Consider the following 11,641-nt stretch of genomic DNA (forward strand, 5'->3'; position numbering starts at 1 on the left):
TTTTTTGGGTTTTTTTTGTTTTGTTTTTTGTTTTTACTTTTTAACAGGAGCTTTTAATGTCGCAGGTGTGGAGACTCATGGCCGAGCATCATTTTCAGATATGCACTTCACATATTTCAGAAATATGTCACAGGGAAATGTACTTCAATGTAAATTATTCATGCCTTAAAACCTCAAGATCCGGTATAAATTATATTGAATTAAATAAATTTGGCTGTGTGAATTCTTCTATTTATGTACACTTTATTTCTTTGAGCTTCAGCTTTGTGTAGAAATCTGTTTTGCAGTCAGTATTGACTGATTTTTTTTTTTCCCCCTCTCTGTTTGTGCAGTAGTGCCCACTTCTGCTCCTAGGGGTGCTATAGAGCACAATGTAGTGCCTCCCCTGTGTTTTTCACACTTGATTACTCTCTTCTGTGTATAATCAAGCACTTCATGAGTTGGCAGGCTTTAGAGAGTACTGGTAAGCACTCATCTAAAAGGATCTCATAATATAAATGATTTACAGAATTCCTATAAGGTAATATATATATATATATATATATATATATATATATTCTACATATATATATATATATATATATATATATATATATATATATATATATATATATATACATATATATATACATATATAAATACAGTTATTTTCTGTTTCAGGTTTGTATTCTGGTGAAACTGTCATGTAATTAGAACTTGTGAATCCATTTGGTATGATGAGTTTACACATGAGATTCATCTGTGAAAATCAAATAGAAACATTTTTATAATAGCCTTAACATAACACAGCTTGATTACTTATACCTGGTGAGGTTAATATTTGAAGAACTGGAATAAGTGACAGGGAGAAAAGTCAGACAAAAAGTGAATTGCAAACACTATTATGATCTCAGAAAGCTGATCTCAGGCTTTTTAATTGTGCTCGCTTCTAGGATGCTGAAAACCGTACAGACTTGACCGAGCATGCCTTCGTATCCGACTCCAACAGGATCAGGGTGTCATCACTTTTCTAAAGTATATGGCTTCTGAGGAGAACTTCAGCACAATGAATTACATTTTTTTTCATTCTCGTTCCATTCTCATCTTCTCTGACAATGACAGTTTAACTAGAATGATTGTTACAGATATAAATCTGCTTATAAATCACACTTTTAATGTTTTAACAGATCTGAAACTATACAGTGGAGGTGAAACTATCAAAAATTTGTTCATTTGCTTTATTTATCTTCCATTTTATTTGTATAGTGCTTTTAACAAAAGACATTGTCACAATGCCACTTTATGGAGATTCAGATGTACACCTAATAAGCAAACCATGGGATACGATGGCAAAGAAAAAGAGGACATGAGGAAGAAACCTTGAGAGGAACCAGGAACCCACCCTCTTCTGGGTGACACATCGTTAGAGTAAGCAGTCAAATAGTGAAAAAGTGTGAAATGTGTTGGACAGACACATGATGTTAGGTATGAGCCTATTGTGAACAGGTGTCTTGAGATCAGTGAGCATATAAATTGACCGTACACATAAAATTCACTGTTTTTGATATGTCACCGTATCAGCTACTAACTACACATGTTTATTAACATGTTAATAAACTATAAGTATAATCAATGCCTTGTAGTTACACAATTAAATGTATTATTATTATTATTATTATTATTATTATTATTATTATAGACCTTTTATCATGGCACACTGCAATAGTATCATACTGTTACACCACTACACCACAGTCAGAACAGGAACATGCGAGCAAACAGAAGTAATTGGTTTTTATTTGCGGTGAAGTACCAGCAAATCTTTTTTTTTTTTTTTTTTTTTTTTAAAGAGAACCTATATTTGGTACTTTGGATGGGTTCTTCACTTTATAATATTGTCGTACAGGGACAACGTTTAAGAGTTCCCCTTGAGGGACAAGCGACGGTTCTAGGCATTTACCTATCAAAGCTACTGGTTCTTTAACAGATGTAATTGTAAATGAATGTAATTGTTGTCTTTCACTGACCAGTGCGGTTAATACCAATGAGAGCCCTGCAATTTTGTCAGTCTGACCCCTCTGGTGGTCATTTTCCCCATGTACAATCAGAACTGAATTGTATTTCATGAACTAGAATTTATTTCATGCTGCATGAATGCAAAGTATGTGGAAAAAATAGCCAAAATACACCCAACGTCCACTTTATTAGGAACACCTGTGCACCTGCTCATTTATGCAGTTATCCAATCAGCTAATCATGTAGCAGGAGCACAATGCATAAAATCATGCAGATACAGGTCAAGGGCTTCAGTTTATGTACACATCAAACATCATTGAAACTGGACAGCTGAAGTTTAGAAAAAAAAATCACCTGGTCTTTTTCCACTCTTTAACTGTCTAGTTTCAGTGAATCTGTGCCCATGGTAGCCTCAGATTTCCTTTCATGGCTGACAGAAGTGGAACCCCATGTTGTAGCACATCCACCTCAAGGTTTGATGTGTTGTGCGTTCTGAGATGCCTTTCTGCTCACCATGGTTGCAAAGAGTGCTTATTTGAGTTAGTATAGATTTCCTGTCAGATCAGACCAGTCTGGTCATTCTCCTCTGATCGCTCTCACTCTCTTATCAACAAGGTGAGAGAGCATTGTGCTACTGCCACATGATTGGCTTATTGGATAAATGCATAAATGAGCATGCATTCCTAATAAAGTGGACAGTGATTGTATTACTGTACACATTTAAATTATGAACCGAATAGTTTGAACTATGTTCATCAATTAAATCTGTACTGGGGTAGGGGAGGTGATGGCATCAACATTTTTAAAGGGCCCTGGATGCATAAACCCTGAGAAATTAAATCAGACTACAATGCACTACTCTAATCAGACTACAGGTCACTCTGGATAACTGTCTTGTGTCTGTTAAACACTGTAAATGTAAATGAGAGCTCCTGCTCTAATCGGCTGAATGTGGGCAGTCAGTCAACAGGAATAATGACACAAATTGGATTTTCCTTAACAGAAATGAAATTCTCTTTCATCAGGCATCAAAACACTTCATATGTTTTCTTGCTTGTAAACAAGGGCTGCAAAGGGCTTTTGTTTACAAAGCCTAAATGTTAAATGCATAACTCCTCATACTACTCCTATATCACAGTGATCCTTCTTAAGCCTTCCTGAGACATGCCTAATCATTCTTTTTGAAAGCATGTCAAGAATGAGTTGCTGTTTGACTGAATTGACCAGGATAAGGCGATTACTAAAGATGAATGTGTGAATGATGAAAGTTAAATTGGATACAGATGTAGATATCAAACATTTTGATCTCAAAAGACAGCTCAGTGACACTACACGGTGAATGCAGAAATGTGTTCGCATGTGTGCACGGATTAATTCTGCATGCAGGTCAGTGTTGAGCCAGCTCTGTGGGACAGGGACACCAACAGTATTCAGACTGACTGAATAAATTCTGCCATTTGCTCTCAGTAGGTATGATGTGACCTCTTTATAGGCAGACACCAGCAGGAAACCATAATAAAATGATTAATGGTGGAACCTGTAATGACATTATTACAACAATAAAACATATGAAATTGGTAAAAGTGAGTAATACTGCATGAACATTTGTGCAACAAAGATTTTCAGCCGAATGATAATTTCTTGATTGTCTGTGCAGCTCTCTTTTGTGGTGAACATTGCTGGCATTCAGAGATACTTGACCAGCTCTGATGTGTCCTTGGCCAGTAAGGACATAAGCAAAGGGTTATTGAAGTGGCTGTTATTATAATTAAATCACATAATGGTAAGGGTAATGGTATTAGACAGAAAAAAAACAAATTAATGTAAACATTTAAAAATTTAAAAAGTCTTAAATTCATTACCTTTAGCTTTAGATACAATTATGTCTCATTTTGAACTCAGTTTCTATTACATTCCTAGAAGCAAATGGTATCATTAAACAAAACAGCAAAAGATACAACATACAAAATCTTTTCATTTCTTGTGTTATTTTATTAATGAGAGAAATCACAGAGCACATTTACTTACAGTTCTTAAAATCCAAAATTTAGACCGTTACAGTCCAGTTACAGAAATCATATTTACATATAGCTCACATTTCCTCAAGTTCCTCCTGCTTAAAGATCCAGTAGTTCCCAAAGTCTCTGAGCCTAGATGCAAGTACTGTGTAACCAATGTCTAGCATGTGTTGGATCAATGGATTGCCTCCTATAGTTCTATACAGAATAACATTTTAGTCCAAGAGCCCGGCATATGCATCCTGCATTTTAACAATTAAAACAACAGTCTAAAATGTTACAAGAGAATTATTCCTTATTCTCAGTTTTGCACTGAGAATAAATCCCAGTCTCACACTGTGCTCTGCTCTGCTTGCAGTATTTACCAGCCAGCCTGCCCAGCCCTCACCTCTGGAGGGCATTGATGCCACTGTGGCACCTCCTCCTGCATCACTTTTGCCACCTGGTGGTGGATAATAGTCCCTGTTTCAGCTCCTACTTATTCAGCCTGACAGTATACAGTACACAGATGGTATCTTGAAGATTTAGTGCTTACCTGTGAGTCTTCATTATAATGTGAGATTATATTACAAGTTCAGATGTTTTGCAAATAATGGACATTCAAACAGATTTGGCTGACTGAAAACGTAATTAAATACATCAGAGACACACTAAACATTGATAGAGTTGTGTGCAATGTGTCAAGAAGTTAAATTAGGTAATTATTTTTATAATCTTTTTAGAACTCATCAAGTCCATGGGTAATGACAGTGTATGCATGTGCATGTGGTTAGCAGTAATGCTGTGCGCCTTTTCTCATTTGCATTCTGCAGTACACTGCACAACAGGACTTTGATGAATTTGTGTCCTTTTGAGTACATTGTAAATGATAACAGGCAACACGAACCACCGCTCAGAGCACTGCTTAGATACCTTCAAGCATTTACTTAAGTCCAGAGGAAGCTGCCTGATAGAGAGAAGCCATAAAACATCATCTTTATGAAGAGATATGTGTATATATCATCCAATAGCTGTTTTTTGAGTTTTCATATCTCAACTTTATTTAAGAAAATATTTTTTCTAATGATGGTATTTGTATGAAATAAAATCACTTAGAATTCCTCTCCAAGCTCAGACTGGATGTCCAGGTTATAATTAACCTCAGAATAATAAAGTTAGAAGCATGTTTTCTCCATCAAATGTAACTATAATCCTAAATAAGGAAGGCATATTTAGCTGGAAAACACCTCTAAATGTATTGTTATGTGTTGTTTGTGTATCAGCAATAGAGTAACAAAGTTGCTCTGAGCTCATTATTCATCTGAAAGGAATCCTCTTCAGGGAAATGTCTGTGCCTTGTACTACAGAGCTTAGAGGACAGACCAGTTGTAACAGTATGATGAGTCTTGTTTGTGTTTTCTCATACTGTTTTATAGCTGTATGAAAAGAAAAACATTAAAGGACACAAGTTAAGCTGTAATTATCCAAGAACCAGTTTTACAAGTCACTGACGCATAGAGTTTAATGTGTGTTAATGGTTAATACCTGTCAGTCTGGCTTAGCTCTATGACAAGTCATGTCTCTTGAAACAGTGTCAATTAAAAGCAATAGCTTCTGTGAGAGCTTTAGCTGAAATGAAAGAAAGAAAGAAAGAAAACATAGAACTACCTAACCAACTACCTTACATAAACCAACAACACAAAGAAAGAAAGAAACAGTCAAATAAGCAAAAAGAAAGAAAGAAAGAAAGAAAAACAAAGAAAACTTGGTTCATTCAAACAATCAGTTACATTATTTTTACATTATATTTTTTTCCTTTTATTTACAGTGCAGGTCAAATCCTCTCTCCCTGTCATTTCTTTTTGTGTAGCTGTGTCTTTTGCTTTTTCCATTACAAAAGAAATTATTTCTAGTAGACAGTGTTCTTGTTTTTGCCACACTCATTTTTGATCTGAAAAAGCTGTCGTTGGTTCTTGGGCTAAATTAGTAAGCTGATATCTTCACAGGTAATTTCTCTCCAGATGCCTGGCTGTTGGTGAATTTGTCTTCACATCAGACACAGGTGTAATGTGATATGTTTGTGTTAAAAAGCAAAGCCTTTTGTACACATGGCCACAAAAGAGGATTAAAACATTCTTAAGTAATTGTAGATCTTCAATATTTTGCACTCATTGTGACTTGTCTCTACTATAAGAGCTTGTCAGTGCTTCAGAGTTGTTAATAAGTATGTAATTAGTCTCCTTATTGCTCTTTGTCTGATATTCTCTATATTGTCATTAGTATATGGACACCTGACCATCACACCCATATGTGGTTTTTCCCCAAACTGTTGCCACAAAGTTGGAAGCACACAATTGTATAGGATGGCTTGGTATGCTGTAACATTACAAATGAAGACATAGTTTGTCAAGGCCGAGTGGAAGAACTCGAGTGGCTTCCACAGAACCCTGACCTCAACCCCACTGAACACCTTTGGGATGAATTCTCAAGGAAAATCAGTCCCAGGCCTTCTCACATGACATCAGTGCCTGACCTCACTTATGCCCTTGTGGCTGAATGAGCAAATCCACACAGCCACATTCCAAAATCTAGTGGAAAGCCTTCCCAGAAGAGTACATATGAGTAATAAACAAGTCCAACAAGCACATATGAGTGTTTTGACAAACTTTGGGCCATACAGTGTATTCTGCTATTTGAATGAATGAATGCCATTTCAGACAGGTGATGGCTAATGCACTTGACAAGTGTATTTGAAAGACAGTTCAAATTTAATGCACTTAAACACGTTGAACATAACTTAATGCATGTAACGGTAATTTTAAAAATTTAATACATTGTGAAGCTAGTTTATGTTTCAGTAGTGTTCACACTGAACATTAGTTTAACACAGTACTGTTTAACTTTACTCTTCTACAACTGTATACTGTAATGATTTATAATCCTGCTATCTGGTGTCATCCAGTAGAGAATGAGCTTTTGCATCTGGTTCCTCTCAAAGTTTCATCCTCATGTCATCACAGGGAGTTTTTTTCTTGCCACTGTTGCCTCTGGCTTGCTCATTATACCTACATCCGGATTTCTGTAAAGCTGCAAAGCTGTTTTGTAACAATTTGTACATTTATAATAATGCTAAACATGTTATATGCAGTGGTGGCTCAACAGTTAAAGCTCTGGCTTAATGATTAGAAGGTCAGGGGTTCAAGCCCAGCCACTGTTGGACCCTTGGGCAAGGCCCTTAACCCTTTCTGCTACAGGTGTGCTGTATCATGGCTAACCCTGCTCTCTGACCCCAGCATCCTAACAAGCTAGGATGTGTGAAGAAAAGAATTTCACTGTGCTGTAATGAATATGTGACAAATAAAGAATTCAGCTGACTTGAGTTGAAGTGTACGAATTCTGTGCTGGTTACCATGTCTACTTTTAGCCACATTTAACATTAGTTTAGTGTTTCAGTTTTGTGAAAACAGTAGCTCTACAGTGAAAATCTCCTGTGCTGAGGTAGCTTTATGAGGTGACTGATCACAGGCTCATCTGTTCATCAACAACTCTGGAGCAGCTACAGGCTTTTATGGTGAAGGCAGGTCAAACATCCTGAATATTACAATATAAATTATAAAGATTACTCAAAAAGGATATGTGCCCAAAAGGCTTTGTGTTTCAACTGTAAGAAAAACACATCTTGATTACAGCTTTAAATGTGTCTGATGTGACCACAAATTCACTGAGAGTTAGGCATATGGAGGTAAATTACCTGTAACAAACTATATATATATATATATATATATATATATATATATATAAAATGTAATTGCAGATAATAAATAGAATTGTGGGACTTTGCACAGATTTGGGACAAATGTCTCCCTCTGGTGGCTGGCTCTCTTGTCCAAATTATGGAAATTCCAGTCATCTTTCTGCACTTAACTAGGTATAATGTTTATAAAGTAAGCTACTGTTATGAAAATTATTACTGGAAATTAGTAATAGGAAAAATAATTGATTTTTAATTACTTTGCAATGCTCTCTGGAAAGATTGTGCATTGATGCATGTAAGCACTACCAAAGATTTCTGATGAAAAATAAAGAGCTATATTACTACACAGCAAAAAACTGCATTTAGATTTTAATTAGGGCGAACTCAAGTAAACTGGGCCACCAGGTAAAATGGGCCAGCTACATTCACAGCCTCTTAGTTCTTTAAATTTGCTTAGCCAATTATTTAAATTTTTTTTTTTAATAAAAAGAAATAATGTTTTATGATTGATGATGGATAAGGACTGATGAAAATGATTTAAATCATTTATGTGCCAAGTGGTTATACTGGGGAAAAAAATCATAACGAAAGTTCAAATTTGTGGGGTACCTTGGAGAAGCTCTGGCCTAATGGAAATGTGGATAAAGAAGGGAGTTTTCCTGCGCCTCAAGTTTCACCTATACAAAGAAGCAGATGAAAGTAGTCTCCTGTCAGGATGTCATCATAGAAACATATTATGATTATTCCCAGATGTGATTCAGGTTACTGGCATTTTTATTGCCAATAAAGAACACAAGAGTTGTACTAGTATAGTGACAGCTATTACATTGCTGTCAGACAGAGAGTGTCAACTCAATAACGCTGGTCTCACAACAACCTCAACAACTTCAGAAAATATAATCTAAAATCGGCACCTCAGCAGTGAGAACTGTTTCAAAGTTAAGGGCAATATATTTGTTTTAATTTCACTTCTTCACCCTGACTGCAATTTAAATGATTTATGAATTTTAATAATGTAAAAATTAATTTAAGGTGGTAATTACATTATTCAAGGTGTATAGGTGTAATGCACTGATATAAGGTGTAATAATTAATAACACTGTTCAATTGTAATAATTAAAGTATAACTCACTTGTAATGCTAAATAAACTTCAATTAATATTAATGCAGTAATTAATTTCAGATAACATCTGGATTCCTTTGCCTTTCACAGAAAGATGAAATAAATATCATAAAAAATTAACAAAAATAAATTATATATAAAATAGAAATTAATTGCTACTATAAATTATAAAGTATAAATTGTTATATTTTATATGGACATACTTCTTCTTCTTCTCATTACTATTATTATTATTATTATTATTATTATTATTATTATAACGTGTCTCATAAGTCTAGCATCATATAGCTAAAAATAAAAAAACACAAAACAAACCTTTAATTTACAGAACTTGCTCCATATATTGACCATTTTTCTCAATACACAAATTCCTATGAGTATTTGAATTTGTTCTTCCTTGCTCAGATACATGCTGGTCTGTAGAACTATAAAAACATACATTTGTCAGGAATGCAGGCAAGGACGCAAATGCAGGTAGACAGGTCTTTAATAATCGAAACAATCGAAACAAGAGAAAGGCATAATTCAGAAACAGAGTCAAAGGGAGGTTTTTTCTTTGGCCTTTCCCTGGGTCGATTTGGGTGGCAGGCATGGAACGCTTGGCATAAAAGTGGGTCGAGTGCGTCATGGGAAACCAGCATCCTTCCTTGGGTCCGTAACCTTCCCAGTCTATGAGGTACTGAAGTTTACCTTCTCTGCCTTCTGCGAGGGGTCCTGGCATAACTGGTTTGAGACAAGAGATGTGGAACGAAGGAGCTATGCTGCTGTGGCATGGCAGTTCCAGCTTGTAGGTGATGTTGATACATTTCAAGATTTTGAAGGGGCCAATGTAACAGTGTGCCAGCTTCTTGCAGCCTTCTGCGATGCACAGATCCCTGGTGTCTTCCCACAGTGTTTGTCTGCGAATTTCTTAGTGTTCTGGACAGTTTGTTCCAGGTGCTGGTGAGCCTGTTGTCACATTTGTTTGCTTCGTAGGGACAGTTTCGAAGGCAGACAGTAGGCCGGGGAGAGGTACTAAATAGAGGGATTTGGAAAATGATTACCAGGATAGCTGTGTTATGCTGGGATGGGGACAGATCAGTGATGAAATCAATGGCTATGTGAGACCACAGTCATTGAGGTGTTGGTAGTGGCATGAGCTTGCCTACCAGCAGGGTGCAAGGTACTTTGGCTTGGGCACAAACAAAACAGGATGAGATGAACTTGTGGATGTCTTGCAGGATGTTTGGCCACCAGTACTCCCCCTGGAATGCCGATGGTATGAACTTCCTCCCCACTGGGCACTGCCTGGGAACTATTCCCCCTGATGCATTCTCTATCTCCCTGTCTAGGTCCCAGGTTAGAGCTCCTACAAAATGGGACTCAGGGAGGATACATTCTTCTGAGGCCTCATGAGGGGGAGCTGGATATAGGTGGGACAGAGAACCTGCCTTGGTGTTTTTGGGCCCAGGATGGTAGGAGAGGGTAAAGTCGAAGTGTGCAAAGAAGACAACCCAGCACACTTGACAAGATTTTGGTCTATTGGCAGACTTAATATACTCAAGGTTCTTATGGTCAGTGTAAATGATAAACAGGTTCAGGGCCCCCTCTAACCAGTGTCACCATTCCTCCAGGAATAATTTGACAGTGAGGAGCTCTCTGTTGCTGATGTCATAGTTTCATTCAGCAGGGGTTAACTTCCTGGAGAAGGCCACTGGGTGGAGCTTGGGCCTTTCTCCTAACCGCTGTAAGAGCATGGCCCCAACACCCGTCTCCAAGGCATCTTCCTCCACAATGAAAGGTTTGGATGGGTCAGGGTGTTTCAAGATTGGAGTTGAGGTGAATGCCTCCTTGAGCTTAGTGAAGGCCTGTTCCATTCAAGGGTCCACTGTAGCCACTTGTTTCCCTTTTTCACATTTTTCTCCCTTGACATAAAGCTGATTAGCAAAGAGCCAGGAAAGTACCTGTTTGACATGTTGGGTGTGTGTAGCTTGGTCAGGAGAATATATTAAGATATCGTCAATATCGGGAATGACAAATATCCTCAGCATATCCTGCAACATGTATTTGATGAGGCATTGAAACACTGCTGGCGCTGAAGATAGCCCATAGGGCATTACACAATGCTCGAGGTGGCCAGAGGTGGTGCTGAAGGCCGTTTCCCACTTGTTCCCTTTTCAAAAGCGGACCAGGTTGTAAGAGCTGTGTAGGTCAAGTTTAGTGAATACTTTGGCTTCTCGTAGCTGTTCAAGAGCCACTGGTAACATGGGTAGAAGGTAACTGTTCTTAACTGTGACTTGATTTAGACCTCTATAATCTATGCATGGACACCTCTGTCAACCTCAGTCTCTGTCAACACTGCCTCTGGCGTTCCGTGTCATTCAGCTTAACTTGCCCCAGCTGCATGGGTTCTATGGTCTGGAGCTCTGGAACAGGATAATGTTCGTCTTCATGGTGCCTTGGTTTCGGAATAGACTGTCGAAGTGAATGGACATGTCGATCAGCGCATCAAGGGACACCTGGTCATCATGGCATGCTAGCCCAGTTAGTAGATCATTGTTAAGCCCTTGGTGATAGGCAGCATTAAGTGCTGGCTTATTCCAGCAGCTGCCTGGTGCCAACATGTGGAAGCTGAGAGCAAATTCTGCAGCGCTTTGGGTCCCTTGCTTCAAGACGAAGAGATGCTCAGAGCTGTGCCATCTGCAAGGTGAGCTGGTCAATCTGCTGCTGTTCTACGACAATCCGGCCCTGTACCGCTAGCGCTTGGTGCCAGTCAAAGTTACCTGCTGCATC

Source organism: Pangasianodon hypophthalmus, chromosome 2, assembly GCF_027358585.1.
Source record: "Pangasianodon hypophthalmus isolate fPanHyp1 chromosome 2, fPanHyp1.pri, whole genome shotgun sequence".
NCBI classification, from domain to species: domain Eukaryota; kingdom Metazoa; phylum Chordata; class Actinopteri; order Siluriformes; family Pangasiidae; genus Pangasianodon; species Pangasianodon hypophthalmus.